We start from the raw sequence: 17985 nt of genomic DNA, 5'->3' as shown, positions 1-17985 counted from the left end.
TTAGCACCAGGTCTGCCTGCATCCACCTTGCTCTCCACCATGATGACAATGTACTGAACCTCTGAACTGTAAGCCACCCTCAGTTAAATGTTTTTCATGGTGTCTCTTCACAGCATGGAAACCCTAAGACACACCTATAAGGAAGACACCCATAGGCTCCCCATCTGCCATGAGATGTGAGTGAGTGTGTGAATGCCAGAGGAGCCACTATGATGCACGGTGGAGAGATGGGAGAGAAACAGGACAAAATGGTTTGAGCACTATAAAGAGGAACAGCAGATGAGGGTGGAGAGAAACAGCCTGGTGTGAGAGGCCACCGAAGGCCATGTAGCAGCAGGGGTTGTGTTGATGTCTATGGCTTATAGTACTACCAAATGCCATGTGGACATCCCCTGGTCTGGGCTGCCTTGTGGGAACATTTGATGTCCAAGAGCTGAGAAGAGCTAAACCCAACCCTCGCTGACTGGGGAGGTTGGGAGAGCTGGTCCTACCCCTTGCTGGCATTAGCACTCCAGAGACTGGGCCCTGAATCATGCCTAGGAAGCACAGTAGAGCTAGCCCTGGTGGGGCACAAGCTTTGGAGAGCTGGCCTTACCACTTGTTTGCCATGAGGTGGTGTGGGCACACAAGAGATGTTCCCCCAACACACACACACACACACACACACACACACACACACACACACACACACAAACACCATGTCATGCCCCTCACCACCTACAGCTGGTAGGAGAGCTGACTCAGGGGTCATGAGAGTGGGAGAGCTAGCCCTGCCCTCCTTACCAGCTGCACTCAGGAGGATGGGCCCTGCACCTCACCTGGACAGCATAGTAGAGCTGACCTTGGTGGCAGAGGTGCAGGTGAGCTACCCACGAGGGCATGAAAGTAGGGGAGCTGGACCTGCCCCTTGCTGGCTGCAGCATTGGGTGAACTAGCCAAGGCAGTGCTGGATGGCTAGCCCTGGGTGCAGGAGAGTTTGCAGGCTGACCAACTCAGCCACCACCCAGGTCCAGATTCAGGGCTTTGAGTTGGCCTGCCCAACATCCACCCCGTCTGTAAACTGCAAGAGTGTGTGAAGGGACTGGTCCTGCAGATCAAAAGCTACAGAATCTCTGACACAGGGCAACAACAGGCTATCCAAGAGGAGTCCTGTGAGGATTTAGTAGTGAAGTAGCAGAAGCCAATGGCCTTCTGCAGTGAACATTTGCAAGTAAAGAAGTGTAGATACTACAGCTTACAGTGATGAGGTGGTTTATTGTTCTTGTTGTTCTTTTGATTGGGGTGTGTTTTTGCTTATTTTGGTTTTGTTTTTGGTCTTTTTTTAAGATTTATTTATTTATTATATATAAGTACACTTCAGACACACTAGAAGAGGGCATCAGATCTCATTTCAGATGGTTGTGAGCCACCATGTGGTTTCTGGAATTTGAATGCAGTTGCTGCTCTCAACCATTGAGCTATCACTCCAACCCTTTTGTGTATTTTATTTTACTTTTATTTCATTTCATTTTATTTTGAGGGGGGAGGTGGCAAGAGCATAGAGTGGATACAAAGGGACAGGGAGATGAGTGGGATTGGGTGCATGAAGTGAAATTCACAATTAATTAATAAAAAGTTTTTTAAGAAGCAACCTACATAAAAGGCATGAAAGATTTTCACTCTTTCTTTAGCTGGCACGTCTATTCCTTCACTGGCATTAGAAACTACTTTCCCTGAATTTCAGTGTATACTGAATTCAGCTGAGAAAGCCAGCATCATGGACTAAGCAACTACTAGATTCTTAGACCTCCCCTTTTGCTAGACAACCACTGTTGAACTTGCTGGACTATAGCCATCCTAACACACACACACACACACACACACACACACACACACACACATTCATTCATTCATTCATTCTATAAGTTCTATTCATCTAGAGAACCTTGGCTAATATATCTTCCTAGTATGGTTTTAGAAACTGAAGTTCCCAAAGGGAGAGAAAAGGCCACATCTGTGCTGAAAATCCACTGATTAGAGCTTCATGGCTCCCGAGAATGTTGCAGAGAGAAATTATCTCGGATTATTTCTAGTCCCCTTAGTAGCCATTTATCGCCCACTCCTATGTCTGACATGACATCCTTGTGATGGCCAAAACCTTTAAAAGTGTAGACTTAGCATGCCGCAGCGCCATCCAACCCGAAGGCGCAGATTGCCATCAGATAGCATCTGAAGCCTGTGGTACAGTCTCCCCTGCTTTACAGGAGCACTGCACCCTGTGGTCTCCACCAGTTTACTTGATAAACGTCTTGACTGTGACTTCCTATTTCTATAGATATCATTATATCTCATGCATCCACCTCCTCAGTGGAGCTTGTCTTTGGGGCAACCTGACTGTGTTCCCAGGCCATTGGCCACTAATATTTGGCTCTAGAACAAACACTCTTTCTCTTGACTTTTGAGATGAGAGTTCTGCTTTACACAGACAATTTCAAATCTTGCAAAACAGGGGCTCTGAGGAAACACTTGAAGACAGTAGGTGTAAGATTTAAAATCTCTAGTGGAATCAACAATAAGTGGTTCATTTGTATGTTGCTGTATCAAGTCTTAGAATGAAGCAAAAATACTTTATATAATCTGTACTTAAAAATTCCACACAGTGTGAGGAGGGACACCTACAAACCCAAAACTCAGAGGGTAGCAACAGAAAGGAAGGAATTCAAGGCCAGCCTTGGTCACCTTTCAAGTTCAACTTCAAGGTGAACCTGGACTACATAAAACCATATCTACAAAGATAAAAGAAAAAGAATGTATGCAAAAGCTAGCCAAGCAAGTGCTTTGTAGAATGTCACTTGTGAAAATTGCTTTAGTAACCTGTGAGCCCGCACATGCAGCGTTAAAAAATCAGTAACAGAAGGTGAGGTTTCTCTCCCTGAACAAGACCTGGATGAAGTTTCTTACCATCTTACCTTAACTGATCTACAGTTTTTGTGGCTGATTAGGAGCAGTGGCAACACGCTACAGTCCAGGAGTACCGCTAGGGGGCGCGAGCGCCACACGCAGCGCTGGGGAATCTTTGAAGACCTGTCCTGTCTTTCCTGAAAGAGTTCCAAGCTTGCACACAAGAGGCCAACGTGAATTAAGAATATAAAAACAATTTCAACCAAAAGCGAATGTTACTTGTCATACTTATCTTTAATTTAATTTAATAATTCCTAAACTGCCTTGGAGTTAGAGTAAACTTGAGGTCGGGGAATCTTCAGTACAATCAGCTTCCTTCTTTGTTCAGGGGCAGGACAGCCAGGGCAATGGGCAGTTTCCTGCTCCTGGGCTGGGGGTGTTCTGAGGCCCCCAACGCTCTCTGTGTGGATACAGCATAATGGATCACAGTGGTTCTATGCAGAAAGAAGCTTAAGACCAAAATTCACCCTCTTACCTCCCAAACTAGATTCATAAATTGTAGTCAGTTATATTTAACTTTATTATCTTCTAGATTTTTCACAGTGCATATTATTTAATTTCGCAATAGCCCACAAGTAAACAAAGACTGTGATCTCTACTGGCATATGAGGAAACCGAAAAACAATGAAATGAAATAGGATACCTGCATGCAACACACCACCGCCAACAAACAGCAGAGTGGATCAAGGGCACATCCCAGACTGAGACAGGAACTCTCTCACATGCCCTTATGGCTCCAGCATGGAGGTAGACAGACAGGCCAAGCTAACACAGAACAACCCTGAGCACTAAACTGTGTGTATGATGAACTGGAGACCTCTCTCGGTGCTCTACAGCACCTGCTGCTATGCCAGAATCCATTTGTTATAATCCTCTCTGACTCCATTTCCACAAGAGCTGCCTACTTCTGGCCTCCTCAGACACTGAATGCATTGGTGCATGTACATACATATGTATGGACAAACACTTATAAAATAGATTTTTAAAAGAACTAGCGTCAATAATTAAAACAACTATGTGAGAGAGAAGAGAAGGTTAATTATATATATATATATATATATATATATATATATATATATATATATATATATAGAGAGAGACAGAGAGAGAGTCCTAAATGTGGCTCTGTGAGTAGATATAAGCAAACAAGGGCACAATTATAATTATGGATATAGATACCAGCTATACAGATATAGAGTTACTGTTTTAAATGTAGATGTACTTATGTATCGATTGATGTGTGAATACAAAGAAGGGCACGGATGCTTATATCCCTGTGTGTTGACCACACTAAACACTAATCCACAGCAGGAGCACACTGTGCACATACCCCAGCCCCTGACAGCCTCTTCTGTCCATGGAAGTTCCAGGCTAGAGAACGTAATGTATGACCTAACCCAGAAATGATGTCTGTGAAGTTAAGAATGTTGATTGCTGGACCCATTTTTTTTAAAGACAGAGGCTCACAATGTAGCCCTGGCTAGCCTGGCACTTGATATGTCAACCAGGTTGGACTTTAACTCTCAGAGATCTGCCTGCCTCTGCCTTCCCCCAAGGGTACTATAATAAAAGCCACAAAGACTAGTCAAGACAACATTTTCAAAGGGAGCCTCAAATGTTCCTTATTCTTATCATCAAAATCTGCTTTTTCTGACTAGAAAATGTAAGGAGTGTCTGGACAGTCTGGGATACAAACGTATAAACAGTCATCTATAGACTTGCCTTTCCATACATCAGGATAAAAGTTAAAACTCAAAAAAGCAAACATGTTATTGTATATTTTTACTATTATACAATGAATTCTATTTTGGAGATACACTACCCTTCCAGCCATGGTAGATTTTAAGATAATTACGTGTTTGTCTCTTCAGTAACATATCTGCTATCAGCTTATTGCATTAAAGGTTTGCTTGTGAATTTGAGATTATTTGCTGATTTATAGCCCTTTCAAATAAAAAGGATTTTCTTTCTTACTTTTTTTCAGAAGTACTTATGATTTCCTCTGTGTGGACATTCATTTGCCATCAATAACGCCCCCCCCCCAGACCCTCTCAGATAAATCCTGTCTGACATTCCTATAATGGGCAGGGCAGAGGAAGGCTGCATGAATTACACCAGGCCAGAGTGTGAGAAGCCCCCATCCACAATTTATGAGTTTCCAATGTTCCCAGGGTATGCTTTGGTATTCTAAAGAGAGAAGTAGATGTGTTCAGTGAGCTGATAGCCTGGACAGATGTTTATTGAGCACTGAAAACTGCTGATATAAAAACTCATCTGTGATCATGATTCGTCTCTACCTACAATGCTTATAATCACATCTCCAAAGCCTTTGGCTGTCACTCAGGCAAAGGTATTCCATGTTTGGTTTCTCTGTGTAAAAACTTCCTTCAGGTATCCAGTGTGTGTGTGTGTGTGTGTGTGTGTGTGTGTGTGTGTGTGTGTGTGTGAGAGAGAGAGAGAGAGAGAGAGAGAGAGAGAGAGAGAGAGGGTTTGCCCACCGTGCACCCCAGCTAGCAGTACTGGGTTGTAGTCCAGTATAGTTATAGTTGTCCTGTTATATTGCTACCTTACAAAGCTGGTGTTTTAACATGTCATCTGACAGTGTAGCTACAATGTAGGCAAGTAACAATTTTGTCTGAAAGATTCTGTAGAAAATGGAGGGTGGGACTTGGGCTAAACAATACACATTGGTTACACTGGATGAATCCAGGAGATAACTTCGTTTTCTATCCTGTAACTTTATATCTATAGAGTTTTTATATCTATAGAGTTTTTATATCTATAGAGTTTGATTTTTTTTTTTCATTTGCTTGAGACAGGGTAGCCTAGGCTGGCCAAGAACTCTCTCTATACCATTGAATTCCTCATTTTTCTGCTTCTACCTCTTGAGTGCTGCAATTTCAGACACGTACCACTGTAGCAGACGTATCCCCTAATTGATTAAATAATAAAGATGACAAGAAGCCAATCACTGGGCGAGGAGGAGGTGGGTCTTCCAGGTCTGAGAGAGGAAGAGGGAAGGCAGGAGGAGAGCACTTCCTTTGGATGGAGAGGTAGCAGCAAAGCAGACAAGATATAGGCTAGGGACTGTTAAATCAGGTGGTGGAACCCACAAGGATCCACCACTGGAAGATTTCTAACAGAATAGTTCATGAATTTAGGAAGCTAGATTCCATGACCAGCAATTGTGCTATCTGTTAATTCTAAAAACTAAGATTGTCTGGTGTTTTCCATTCTGCAGTGATTCAGCTGAGCTAATTGGTTTGGCAGTAGCCAGCCACAGGGAGGGGGAAGAGGACTGGAGGGGTAGAAGACTGGGAATAACAGTTCAGCAGCAAATGAACAGCAAAAAGTTGGGCAGACACCACATGGGGTTAGCCATGGGAGACCACCGGGGCTCAGAGTAGCTGGCAATCACGTGGATTGATTTTTTTAATTATTACATGCAACACATCACCTCTTTATGTGGTCCTAAAGGCCAAATGCGGTGCCTTTAAAAAATATACTATTTGGGGCTGAAGAGATGACTCAGCAGTTAAGAGCATTTGTTGTTCTTTCAGAGAACCTAAGTTCAAGTACCACCCCCACATGGCAGCTCACAACCATCCATAACTCCAGCTCCAGGGTATCCGATGCCCTCTTCTGACCTTGGTAGGCATCAAGCACATACATGTTGCACAGACATACATTTAAGCAAACCACTCATATACATAAAAGTAAATAATTCTAAAGAACATTTCATATATATAATTATTATACTCAAATCTCTGAGAACGTCATACATGCACACCATGTATATAATCATTATAATCCATCTCTAAGAACGTCATACATGCACACCATGTATATAATCATTATAATCCATCTCTGAGAACGTCATACATGCAGAGAACGTCATACATGCACACCATGTATATAATCATTATAATCCATCTCTGAGAATGTCATACATGCACACCATGTATATAATCATTATAATCCATCTCTGAGAACATCATACATGCACAGAACGTCATACATGCACACCATGTGTATAATCATTATAATCCATCTCTGAGAACGTCATACATGCACACCATGTATATAATCATTATAATCCATCTCTGAGAACATCATACACGCACACCATGTATATAATCATTATAATCCATCTCTGAGAACGTCATACATGCACACCATATATATAATCATTATAATCCATCTCTGAGAACGTCATACATGCACAGAACGTCATACATGCACACCATGTGTATAATCATTATAATCCATCTCTGAGAACGTCATACATGCACACCATGTATATAATCATTATAATCCATCTCTGAGAACGTCATACATGCAGAGAACGTCATACATGCACACCATGTATATAATCATTATAATCCATCTCTGAGAACGTCATACATGCACACCATGTGTTCTGACCATATCGACCCCCAGTTCTCCCAGATTCACCCTCCACATCCCCCAACATTGCATCCTCTTTTTTTTTTTAAGCACAGCAAATTCAACCCATGCTGTCCATGTATTCAGAGCTAAGGTACCATCTGCTGAGGTGTGAGCAGCCTACCCAGGGCCATACCCTTAAAGAAAACCAACTCTTCCTTCTCAGAAGCCATTGTCCGCTCACAGCTCCTAAACTGCAGATGGAAGTCCACAAGCTCCTGCCTGCTCCCATGTTGGGATGTTAACTGGTCTTATACCGATCTTGTGCGCGCATCCGCAGCTGCTCTGAGTTCATATGTATAACAGTTCTGTCATGCCCACAGGACACGGTTTGTCTCAGGTCCTCCTGGTCTCTGGCTTTTACATCCTAGCTGATCCCTCTTCCAAGATGGTCTCTGAGCCTTGGGGAGCAGGTATGATATAGATGTCCCATTTCTGCCTAAGCACTCTATAGATTCTTAATCTCTGCAATTGGATCAGTTGTGAATTTCTGCATCATCCCATCAACTAACTACACAAAGAAGCTTCCCTGATCAGGTCTGAGAGCTGCAGTAGTCTCTGGGCAGAGAGATATGAATTTAGAGGGAGTTTAATACTATGTCTATTTAGCAGAATAATAATAGCAAATTCACTACTGGGACCTGCGAACTCCCCAACCTCAGGTTCTTAGCCAGATCTATAGTACCAGTCATGCTTTTCCTCCTGTGGGGTGGGCCCCAAATCCAATCAGAAGGCATTGATTACCTCCATAATGTTTGTGTCACTAATGAGCATCTATGAGCATATTTTGGCTGGTTATTATTGTAGCTCACAGGGTTCACAGGTGGGTAAGAGTGTTTTTTCCCCTCCCTGCAGCCTGAAATTGGGATGCAGAGGCAGGCAGATCTCTATGAGTTCAAGGCCAGTCTGTCTACAGAACATGCTCCAGGACAGCCAGGGCTGCACAGATAAATTCTATCTTGAAAACATGACGAGCAGACAAAGAGTTAAAGACTGAGAGTTCAAAACCTGACCCAACTTCAGCCTTTGACCTTCAGGTTAGAGTGTGTGTGCACACATGTGTGGGTTCTTGAGGATCCATGGAAGGGGTTCCTCAGCTGCCCTTGGTAAAGGTACTCATGTTTGCACTCCTTGCCCTATTTTCTCCCTGACCCCATTCCTCTTCAGCACGAACCTCATCCTAACAATGCAATTATCCTCAGAGAAGTCTTGGTGGAGAATGGAATAAAGTTTTAATTAGAAATTTTAGTTGCTAAAAGCATACAAATAAATATGTAACCTTAAGTTGGGGGTGATGTCATTTAAGACCATTGTATATGTTTACATATTGGGTCATAAAATAATAAAAATTAAAACCAAACAGCATTCTTCTTCTGAGAGATTTTTCCAGAAGTGCTGCAGTTCTTATGGGGTTTACTGAGATTAATTTTCACTACTAGATGGGCTATGCTTTATTGTGAAAGCACAAATGTTCTATTCTAATGGAATTCAGATGAACGTATTTCCTTCTGGACACTGGATAATACTAAAGGTCAGACTAATGTGGTGGCCTTAGCCCTGGAAAATAACTAAATGAGTTGGCTTAGAAACCATGTCTAATGCTGTAAAAATTCCAATCTTCACTTCTGTTTTGTTAACAAAACAGTGTTGGGCTCACGGACTATCCTCATGGAAGGTTCAGGGCCACTCACCACAGACCAAAGGAGGCAAGGCTTGAACTCACCGACAACTGTTTCAACTTTACCTTCAAAGGCAAGTGAGAAAAAGTGAGGAGATTTAGCCATTGCTGCACAGGCAATCTGATCTCTGTGGAGGACCCAGGACACCTGTGGCAGTACCTGTGAGCCTAGGCTCCATGCCCAGTTCATTCATTTCTATGTTTTTAGGCAGCCAGAGAATGGCCCACGGAGGCATCAAACCCCTCCCAGTCTCCCAGTTTCCTAATATTGTAGCCAAAATGACCAGGATGCAATGAAAAATATGCCAAGAGCCAGGAAAATCACAGCCTAAAGAGGGAATGTAGATCAGACAGTATAAATGTCAAGACCCATCCAGGAGTCAGACTTACTGGGCAAAGACCAGACACGGCTATGAATAAAAATGCTTTAGGGGCTAGGGGTGTGGCTCAGTGATAAAGCATATACCTAGTATATCTGAATTTGACCTCAAGAATGAAAAAAATTAAGTAAATAAAAAGATTTCAGTAAATAACTACAAGTTCCCTGGAGACAAGTGAAAAACTAGAGACTCCACTAAAGAACATGAGATTATTGTTTTAAAAAAAGAAATCAACATTATAAATATTTAAAATACAATAACAAGCACAGAAAACTTTCTAGACAGGCTTGGTGTTGGTGGCAGAGAAGAGAATTAAGGACTAGAATCCATGCTTGACCAAGAGGCTCAAGACAATAACAAAAGACCCAGCATTAGGTTTATCAGAGTCCCAGCCAAGAACAACATGCACATATTCAAGGAAATCATGTCAGACTTGCTAATCTGGTAAAAAGACAAACTTACAGATTCAAGACACAAAACACATCACAACAGGAAAAGAAAAAAACAAAGAAGTGCACTCCAAGACATAGTGCAACTCAAGGCCAGAAAACAATGGCAGGAGCATCAGGTCAGAGCACAGACAGCATCTCTTCCCATGAAAAAGACATGACAAAAATGAAGTCTGTTTCCATGCTGCATCACTTGGTGAAGGAAGCTTCCCCCCCCCCCAAAGCTCTGGAACCATCTCAAAAGAAGGTGCAGAACCATGGTAAAAGCCAGAGATTGGGGAGCAGCCAGGTAAAGCAGTGTCTTCTTAACATGACAGAGGACTGCCATGTTCAAGAACTCAGCAGCAGGGGTTGGCTGCCCTGGGATCAAACCAGGCAATAATCCAGCAGTCTGAGGAGGAGCCCCTCAGTCCCTGCCCCTAGCTAAGGAGCCATGGATAGTTAAGCAAGCTATCTTTTTGGTGTGGTCTCTTGTTGGGCCAATGGATGCCCTAATGCTGGGGAGTATATGGAAGCACTAATTTGACTCAGCGGGTTATTTAAAAAAATAGAAAAGAGGACATGAAGTTGGGCAGAGGCTGTTGAGAGCTTTGGGAAGGAGTTCAAGCAGGGAGTAAAAGGTAAGTATGATAAAATGCATTGTACACTTGTAAGAAATTCTCCATAATAAGCAAACAGTTACACACACACACACACACACACACACACACACACACACACACACAGAGTGTAGATGGTACCTCTGTATGCCATCCCAGTGTTCAGAAGACTGAGGCAGGAGGATTGCTTCAAGTTTTAGGGCGGCCTGGACTAGAGGATAAGCCTCTCATAAGCATCAAAACATCTTTCTAACATCAAAAAAGAGAGAAATAGACTCAGAATACAAGGTCTCTCAAGCACTCAGAGGCACAGCCACAAATTCCAAGCCAGCTTGGGCTACATAGTAAGGCCTTGTCTCAAAAATTAATTAATTAATGATTCAAGATTTTTAACAATTAAAATTAAAATTTTAAAAATTTAAAGAATCTCAGAACTACCATGAAAGAACAGAACAACTAGAGGGCCAGGCAGTGGTGGCACATTAATCCCAGCATTCAGGAGGCAGAGGCAGGAGGATTTCTCAGAGTTCCAGGCCAGGTGCTGCGGTAGATTTGAGCCCCAGGCTCCTGTCCTAACGTGTGTGCCCCGGGCCTGCATCCTTTGACACAGTGTCTCCCCACTCACACTGAGTCAGGCAACTCTGTTACGCAGAATTCCTTCCCTCTAGACCTTGATGTTGCAGCCTTGAGCACAGTTATCTACAAGGTGTTTTCCTTTTCTGTTGGGACCTGCACATAGGCTGCTGGGAGCTGGTTACAGTAGGACCCAACTGCATTGGTTTTACTCTTTCAGGCTGTGAGTCCACCCCGTGATGTCTTCATGGTTATGAACATGAAAGCCCTGAGAGCAACATTGGGTCTTCTACTGCACTGGATTTCTGAATCACTGAAGCTAATGTGGGGCCAGATACTAAAAAAGCTCATGAAAGTGGCCGAGTAATGGTCTAAGGAGGGTCAATAGAAAACCTGAGTACTGGCTGTGTGGGTCTAAGGAGCTTCCCTACAAAGTTTGTATCAGCTCTTCCAGTAGAGAAGCAGGCAGCCCTGAGGGAACATTGGGCTTCAGGAGAGCTCAACCAGAGAGGCAGACTGGGAGGAAGCCAGAGGAAAGGGAGACTCCTCGATTACGTCTCATGGATAATTCCAGGCACAGGACACCACCTCTGGTTAGCACAGAGCCTGCTGCCCTTCAAGGACCACCCTGCCCTGCTCTGCTCCTCTAGTTTGAAGGCTCACTGTCACAGTCTAAGTAGCTCTGTTTGTATTTGCACCTGGAGGTAATACAACAGATGGAACAAGAGTAGTTTAGGAAAAATCTAGAATATTCCAACCACTGAGACTGTCCTGGAAAAGAGGAAAAAGCAGTGTCAATGCCAATATTACACTTAGATCATATTTCAAAATGTCATCTGCATGTGATTGTGAGATGCATATTAACTGGGGAATTATTATAATTCTACCATAATTTACTACTTTACCAAAATAAACTAGCAAGATAAATAAATACTGCTGCATATGCCCAGTTGACTAATATGACCCAAACAGAAATAAAATATTAAAGGAGGAGATGTCAAGATTAAGCTAGATTAGTGGCAGGGTCTCAGGGTCCTGTTTCAATATAATTAAATATATGATTTAATGTGTTTTTAGCTCAGAATCATCGTAAAAAGGTTTTGTAAAATAATAACGTAGAAATGAAGACATCCTCAGCAAAGCTGCAGAGGAATAAAAGGTTGTCATATTTCTGCTCTCTCCTGGCAGGGCAATCCATTCCCATCAATCTCACAGGCTGCTAAGGGACACAGGGATGTTTTCCTTCCAGTCACTCATGGTCATTATTTAATGAAGGGGAGCAGCCACCATCTTCATTAATATATTAACCTATGGCACAAAGAGGCCTTGCATAAACTGACAACTCCTGGTGACAGGATTATATCACAGAGCTTAGGGATCTTCACCGTCTAAAACAGCTTCTGGGAGAAGTCCAGTGTTCTAACTCCAAGGAAGACAGCAAGCCAACAGAGAGAGGTATCCCTGAATCCCAGCTCCTGAGAACAACTTCAAGTCTAATCTAGAAGAGCTAGGTAACAGCATTCCTGATATGAGGTTGGAGACAGCTCAGCAGTTTAGAGCACTGGCTGCTCCTGCAGAAGACCCAGGTTTGATTTCCAGCACTCACATTGTGGCTCTAACTCCAATTCCAGGGGATTCAAGGCCCTCTTATGGCATCCATGGGCCCAAGTGTGCCTACACTCCCAGTACTCCCAGTAAAGGGGTCAGGATCTCAAGGCCAGTCTGTGTTACATATTAGATTCAAGAACATCTTAGGCTATGTCTCAGAACAAATAGAACTATATAGAATTTTGCACCTTTAAACATTATAGATGTGTAAAGCCAAATACCAGGGACTAGTGAGTACTGTCATGTATGTTGGGATAGAAATTGTGGCTTGCATTAGGACAAACCACACCAGGCTAACACGGCCCCACATGGAAGAGGTTTATTGGGACAACAGAGACAAGGAGGGGATAGAGGGAAAAGAGAGAGAAAGAGAAAAAGAGAGAAAAAGAGAAGAGAAAGTGTGCAGAAGGGGTCTGCCTTTTATTTGAACTGTGACATAACTTCTCCCAGGTGAAGGGGGGAGCTGAACCAAAGGGAAGGCATGGCTGTTGTGATGGCAACAGATGTGCAGGTGACCAGGCAACATCACTGCTGGAGGCAAGAGTAGTTCCTGATACCAACAGACCTCCTTTTTCTTATCATAAAAAGAAGAAGGAAAAGGAGAGGGGGAAGCCAATGGTGAAAGAGGAGGAGGGGTGCCGTGTCTCTTAGGCTACTTCCTGCTATCTTGGGGCATTGTCAATTTTGGGGTATAGCTGACTTTCACCATTGGGGTCCACTTGGTAAACATTCATATCAGGCTCCTCTGTAGACGGCGGCTGGTAATCCTGTAACAGGAACTGATCGATGGTTTGGTTAGAAGTTTTCTGTATTTGTCATTGAAGGAATGTAGAAACAAGATTTATGAGGCAGGGAGCAAATAGCAACAGCAGGAAGATGACTAGGAAAGGCGTGATGAAAGGGGGCATCCACTTCCATGTAGGGTTTTTAAAATCCAGGAATTGGAGGCCTCACAGTCCTTGAAATTCTGCATGTCTGATTGTAGCTCCTGGATTTTATTTCTCACTATCCCCGATTGGTTGACATAGATACAGCATTCTTCTTGGAGAAACAGGCAAACACCACCTTCTTTATCTGTCAGGACATCCAGCCCCCGTCGGTTCTGAAGCAGCACAGCTGCCAAAGAATCAATCTGTTTCTGGGATTCCATGGGTCATGTATGCAGAAAAAGAGTGCCTTGCACTGTTGATAGAAGTGATTGGTCCGTGATCCTAGCATATGTATCTGATAAGACCAGTATGGGCAGCCCCCATATTTGTCTGGCCATTTTCTACAGTCATCTTTTGTCTGGTAAAAGAGAAAGAAGAAAGAGATCATAATACTTAGATGGGATAACCAATACAGGGATGGCAGCAATTTGGATCGGTTCCTGGCATCCGGCCATGGAGCAGTTTCCAGACCCTGTTTGGAAAGACCATTTGTTTAGCAACAAAGGTGTTCTGAACCTCACAGACTCAAGGGTAAAGAAAGCACCATGTTAGTGTTACTAGGCTGACTGGCTAGAAGAAGCAGGGGGACTGCTGGTGAGATTGGGTTTAGGTGAGTGGGTGGAGCAAAGGAAATAGAGGCTCCTAACTTAGCTAGAAGATCCCTTCCCACTAAGGGGACAGGGCATGTCAGCACTACCAAAAAGGAATGGGTGGGAGGTGCAGCCCTAAAAATGCAAATAAGTGGTGGAGTCTGGTGAGGAAGGTAAGTTGTCCTCCTACAATAGGAAAATGGGAGGGGAAAATGGGTCTCCAAAACTCCATCAGGACTGAGTAGGTGGCCCCAGTGTCCAAGAGGAAGAAGATGGGCTACCCATATACCATGATGGCTACCCAGGGGTCCCTGCTAGTGATGGCAGTCATCAGGCCAAGGGAGATCAGGCTCCTTCAGTTATCCATAGCCAAGCCTAGGAGATTGGCTGGAGGTTACCTGGGAGTGTTGGCCCTCTCTCCTACACAACATGAGGTCAATCGACAGCCCAATGTCCCTCTTGACACCTAGGACATGGCCCCTTTGGCTTGCAGAAGTTAGAGAAGCCAAATGACCTTGACCACATTTATAGCAGGAGCCTGGTGTTCTCTTAGCCTTAGAAGACCAAGAGTCCAGGACAGTAGATGGGGCTGGTTGGACAGTCTTTGCAAGCATATGGTACTTTTGTCTGCAAGCCTTCTCATCCCTTCCATGGTACACTCTGAAAGCCAGGGCCAAAACTTCTGCTTGTGGAGTTAGGGGCCCCCTCTCTAGCTTTTGAAGTTTGTCTTTTATGTCAGGGTAGCTCCTGGGAATCAGTTCTCTACTTCCTCCATTTGGGACCTGGGGCTTAAACTCAGGTTATCAGGTTTGTTGTAAATAACACTAACCAGTGAGCCATCTGGCCAGTCCTAATGAAGCTTCTTCATGTTCCCAGCTGTACCATATTAAAGTAATACACACAAACAGACAAGATGCCACTGTGCAGAGTGTGTCTGTGGACTCTGCTTCCTTTCCCTTTCTTCTTGATCTTTTTTTTTTTATTGGCTCATTATTTGAAAATGGCATTTGTCAACATTTAAAATCAAAGCACATGCACATGAGGTTCTCTTTCTCCCAGAGTCTCATGCAGCCCAGGACAACTACAAATTCTCTCTGTAGCCAATGATGACACTGAGCTCCTGAGCTTTCTGCATCTACCTCCCAAGTGCTGGGCCTGTGGGTATTCATCACCATGCGAAGTCTATGCTGGAGGTGAACTAGCTTCATGGAAGCTGGACAAGCACTTACCAACACAGCAATGCCATCCAGCCCACATTCTGCTTCTTCATTTCCAAGTGACTCACAGTACCAGGCCCTTCACATCTTCGGCCTAGACAGAAACCAACCAGGGGAGTCCACTGGGTTCCATCCTCTGCAACAAAGTAGATGTTCCAACTCTGCACACAGAGCACTCACAGAAAGAGCCCCACGTGGCCACTGTGTGTGGCCTAAACACCTGGCTGCCCAGCCGATGCACATGAGACCCCACCCTCTTTCTTTTTTTTCTAGACAGGTTTATTTGTTTGTTTGCTTAGCCCTGGCTCTCCAGAAATTTGTTCTTGCAGACCAGGCTGTCCTTGAACTCAGAGATCAATCTGCCTCTTTCTTCCAAGTGCTGGGATCAAAGGTATGTCCCACCACCACCTGGTGGCCCTATACTCTTGACAGAGTACTCTGTAGCTCTCCCTCAGGGGTTTGAGCTCTAGCTCCACACAGTACTGTGTTCAAGTGTAGGATGTCATACAGGTGAAGGCAGGTACAAGGTAGAACGAGGCCTGTCATTGGACAAGAAGGAAGGATGGGCAGAAGAAAAGTTTTAGAGAGGGGAGGAGACTGGAGTGAGGGAGGAGAAGTGGCAGAGAGAACATGGAGGCTGATGTTAAGATTCCTCTCAGCATATTTACAGGTTGTTATGAATATTCTTAAGGGGTGGATGTGTACAGGGCTTTGTATGTCTAGGTGGGCAATTATATCTTATCAATTGGATCAGAGGTTATTGTGTTGTGTGTTCTTTCATGCGGCGATTTAAGTTCAGGAGAGTATGTGGCAGCCAGAGACACTAGGCCGACACGGAATTGGGATGTATATTTCTGCCATGGTGGCAACCTGCCTTGGGAACTAGATAGGTAGAGAGATTGATGCCAGCCTCAGAGAGAAGCCATTGGCAGTGTGATATGGGATAGAGCAAAGCAGGTGAAAGGCTTTGCTAACTGAGATGAAGATATCCCAGATATCTTGGGGCACTATGGTGCCAGACCTTGTGCAGGATTAAAAGACAGCATTTTTTATAATTGTACATCAAGCCTTGTGCATCAGTCAAGCTTTGTTCTTGTTTGGAGGGATGGCTGTGAGGCAGGAAAGTATGAATAATTGCTTAGCAACTAGAATTCCACTTGGATTGGGCTGTGCACACCCCTCTTCTAATAATCCACTTGGAAGCCTAACTTTTTTATGTGAATGTGCTATGCACATGTACCTTTGTCATGCAGAGGTCCCTGTTAGCAGTCTCAGACTCCCACCTGCCTGGGCTATAGATACACCCATTTCTGAACAATGAGGTAAGTTTCTCCTACCCTGACAAACATCAAACCTGGACACATTCTGCTTTATATAAATGTATACTGTCTTAGTTCGGATTTTATTGCTGTGAAGAGACACCATGACCATGACAACACTTCTAAAGGGACTTTAATTAGGCTCATAGTTTCAGAGGTTTAGTCCATTATCATGACAGTGGGAAGTATAGTGGCATGCAGACAGATATGGTGCTTGAGAAGAAGCTGAGAGTTTTACATCTTGATCTGAAGGTAGGGAGAAAGAGACTGTGTAGCACACTAGACATAGCTTGGCCCTCAAAGCCTGACCCTACAGTGGCACACATCCTTTAACAAGGGTACACCTCCTAATAGTGCCACTCCTATGGGCCAAGACTCATTCAAACACATGAGTCTGTGGATGCCATACCTATTCTAACCACCAAAAGTACTCAATACACACATGTAACTGTATTGTAGAAGCCAATTAGGTTCCCAAAAAGATGTGTATACAAGAGGGGCTGCAGTAGCTTTCGGGAACCTGTCCCCATTGGTTCTGATAGGTAAAGAAAGATGCCAGCAGCTACTAGTTGGATAAGCCAGACAAAAGTAGAATTTTAGGATTTCCCAGATTTGGGACCAGGAGAACAGGAGGAAAGGGATCTACTATGCTTTAAGAGGGTGTGGAGAGAGTAGAGACAGAGGCCAGCATTGGGTAGAAAAGCAAGGAGAGCGCCTTGGGCTACAAGCCAAGAAAGCCCATCCCCATAAGACACCGCAAATGGGTCCAGAACAGCCAAGATGGAACATAGAAATTAGTAGTAAATCAGAATTATCGGAGGAAGGTAGATTCTAGCAGTATAGAGGTTAGACAGTGTCCCAGCTATAATGCGAATTAAGGCATATTACATATAAAGACTGTGTGTGTGTCTTTCATTTGGGAACATAAACCATTGAGGCAGGTAGTAACCCCACACTGGGATTAGTTAATAATTAATTTGACATATACAGGCCAATTTAGTCCAAACTGTATTTAGGAATATGTATACTCAGTAAACTTTTCAGGAATATTCCCTATTTATAATTTCATTCCTATGCATAAGTGGGTGCGCATAAGATTAAAATGAGATATATTCCCACAGCTCTCTGTACCCAAATCACGGGGGGTGGGGTGAGAGCTGGACTCTCAGAAGGGCAGACAATCCTTAGAGCTCAGAGGAGACAAACACTCCTGCTCACATTCTGGCCAAAGAGGAACCTGCCTAGTGCCCTCTGTGC

Source organism: Rattus norvegicus, chromosome 4 (genome assembly GCF_021556685.1).
Source record: "Rattus norvegicus strain SHRSP/BbbUtx chromosome 4, alternate assembly SHRSP_T2T, whole genome shotgun sequence".
Classification (NCBI taxonomy): domain Eukaryota; kingdom Metazoa; phylum Chordata; class Mammalia; order Rodentia; family Muridae; genus Rattus; species Rattus norvegicus.
This window is presented reverse-complemented; position numbering follows the sequence as displayed.